Source organism: Lactuca serriola, chromosome 4 (assembly GCF_051521515.1).
Source record: "Lactuca serriola cultivar US96UC23 chromosome 4, Lser_US96UC23_V15, whole genome shotgun sequence".
NCBI lineage: Eukaryota > Viridiplantae > Streptophyta > Magnoliopsida > Asterales > Asteraceae > Lactuca > Lactuca serriola.
Genome location: NC_136411.1, coordinates 48379254 through 48382455, shown reverse-complemented (window position 1 = coordinate 48382455; position 3202 = coordinate 48379254).

Below are 3202 nucleotides of genomic sequence, written 5' to 3'. Positions count from 1 at the left end.
ATAAAGGAAGCATTTTCCTTTCAGCACATACATTTGAAACTCCCGTGATTTTTCAAATTGTTTCTAATAATATTATAAATAAGTTACCTAAACATAAAATTATAGCTGTTTGAAAAATAAATTTGATTCAAAAACACAAAATATATACAAACTGGGTTTCAATAGAAAAAACGTTATGTAGTTTGGTATATTAAGCTGAATCGGTTCGAGTTTGATCAATTTGGACCGATAAATGAAGCATTTTCCTTTCACCACATACATTTGAAATTCTCATGATTATTCAAATTGTTTATAATAATATTATAAGTTACATAATGTTATATAAATATAAAAAATCTACTTAAACATAAAATTGTAATTGTTTGGAAAATCACTTTGATTCAAAAGCACGAAATATATACTCGATTATATTTTATAAATGAATTCATTTTATAATGACATTTTGAATCATGAAAATACATATAAAAAAAACTTTTTATACTAAGTACCTAACTGAATTTATGATTTTAGGATTTAACAAAAAGTTATTCAATAAAAAACTTAATTTTTTATAGCAACTTACGAGATTATTGAAAAATGGAACTATTGAACAATAAATTTTTTGGATAACGTTTTATTTTTATTATTTAATATTTTATTTAACAAAATGAAATTATTAGCAAATAAAGAAATGAGTTTAATTAAAATGTCTTCATCCCACATTGATCGTGAGAGTAAACAAGAGAATGTATTCTCCTCTATAAATAGGAAATGTTGTGAAATATTTTAAAGGGACTAAGCCATGAGATCTTCCTTGCATCTAACTTTGTATGACGTTGAGTGTATTCTTTGGTAAGATTGTCTTTGTCGACAAGTGACCAATTAAATTTCAGAATTTTGAAAATGATTTTGGCCCATATCTTTTAGATTTGGATCAATTTTAATAAGGATTCGAGTGTCTTCTAGCTGAGTTAGGCAAACTCGCTTCCATTGGAGACTGAGTTTAAGTAACATGCCGAGTATTTGGTTGTGTTAGCCATGTTTTATAACCCTGTATGTAATACAATTTAAAGTTTTAACCTTATAAAAGACGTCACTATTATCATATGTTCTACATAATTATGGTAATATTTATGATATAAAACATTTTTTTTACGATTTAAGATAAAAAGTTGTATCTATTATCATATGTTGTACAAAATGATAAAATTTAAGATAGATAAAAAGATGTCCATATTATCGTATTTTCTACATAATGATAATATTTAATATAAATGTTTTAATTTAATATGAAATTATTATTTAATAGATAACAATAATGATTTATTTATTTTTAAAAAATAATTTTTTTTCTATTTTAATCATATAACTTTGTATATGCAAAACAACTTCAAGTTCCAACCTTATCTCTTATAATATAGTTCAACATAATAACAATACTAAAAATCATTTTTTATGAAATTATTATTTAATTGTTAATAACAATGATTTAGTTGTTTTTAATATAAAATATTTTTTTTTATATCCCACGCAACGCGCGGGCATTCGCCTAATTCATTTGAAACTCTCATGCATTTTTCTTTTCGTCACATTCATTTGAAACTCCCATGACTTTTCAATTTCATCCTAATAATGGTTATAAGTTGGTTACTAAGATTAAATAAATATCAAAACATAAAGTGTAATCATATACAAACTAAAGTTCCGTATTAAAAGAATATCTTTACTTCTACTTATAAAATTTTGTTTTTGAACTTTTAACATATATTATACTTAATTTATTAGTTTTAATAAATTGTTGGATGTAAACTATTATCATTTTAAAGCTACAACTTTTGAACAATTTATATAAAATACTTAAGTTATAAATTTAAATATAATATTACAAGATCAACTTAAATATAAATTTCAGTTTAACTTAAATAACCCAAATAATATTTTGTAAATAGTTAAAAGCGATAATGTCACACCCCAAAACCGGAACGGCGGAAACGTTCTGGGGTGGATGACGTCATGTCAAATATCACAACATATGTAGTATAGTAATCAAAGTACAACAATCATTGCATTAATAGTAATAGTTTTACATGGTTTACATTTCATAGAGACATTAAAATAATACAGGTAATAAAATAGGTGCAGCTTGGTACTAAACTGTCTTCACCAAAAGCTCCTGGGATGTACCTGTCTATTGCTGACCTGAGAATACAAGTTATTTTGAAAGCGAGTATCAGCATTTTTATAAATGCTGGTGAGTTCATAAGTAGTTAGTGTCATTTGTGTAAATAAGCATTTTATCCAAAAATAACTTTATAAAAAGTAGTAGTTTAGAGTCTATAGTGTATTAGAGTTCTTTCCAGAAAATCTTATATTTTCTAATTAAAACCAGTCTTCTACCAAGACTCGACAGTGTTATCTTTTCAAGAGATTTTCCCTGAAATGTTATCATTACCAAAATACGGTATTTGACTTTAAAGAAAGTAGGAGAATATAACTAGTAAAAGTACTAAGGGAAAATAACATATGCCTCAGCAGAAAATACTGCTGACTAAGGCAAGGAAATCATAGACTCCAGGAGAGTATCGACTAAATGATACGCCTGGCTCAGTCTAATAAAAGGAAACACAGACCCCAGAAGATATGAAATGTACGATACGGCTAGCAAGGTCTAAAATAAAGAAACACAGACCCCAGACAATATCAAATGAAAGATACAACTAGCAAGGTCTAAAACAGAGAAACACAAACCCCAGACAGTATCAAATGAAAGATACAGTTAGCAAGGTCTAAAACAAAGAGTAATTCTAAGAGTGTGTTTTCAGCATACAGTGTTAATTATCGTTACCTTAAGGCCATGAATTATAAGGTAAACATGGAGATACTCGTAACCATACTGATTGACACTAGAGTACTTGACGCCCTGCAAGCGTCGGTGTAAATATGACATTTGTCACCCCTTGGCTTGGTAGGCTGTGGACTGTATCTAGCAGTCAGGGTGCGGGGGTGTCAGTCCCGTATAGATCTATACACATAATGCCCGTTCTCCCTATAGGAGACTTTGGTTACCAACTCGACGACGGGGAGATCCGTGTCTTGAAGATGCATCTCGTAATCTGAGTTCTATTAGAGGCGCTGGAGAGATGATATAGACTTGCGTGTGAACTGACCCTTGTAAACCTTTATGTCTATACATGTACACATGATATATAATTAATGATTAAAC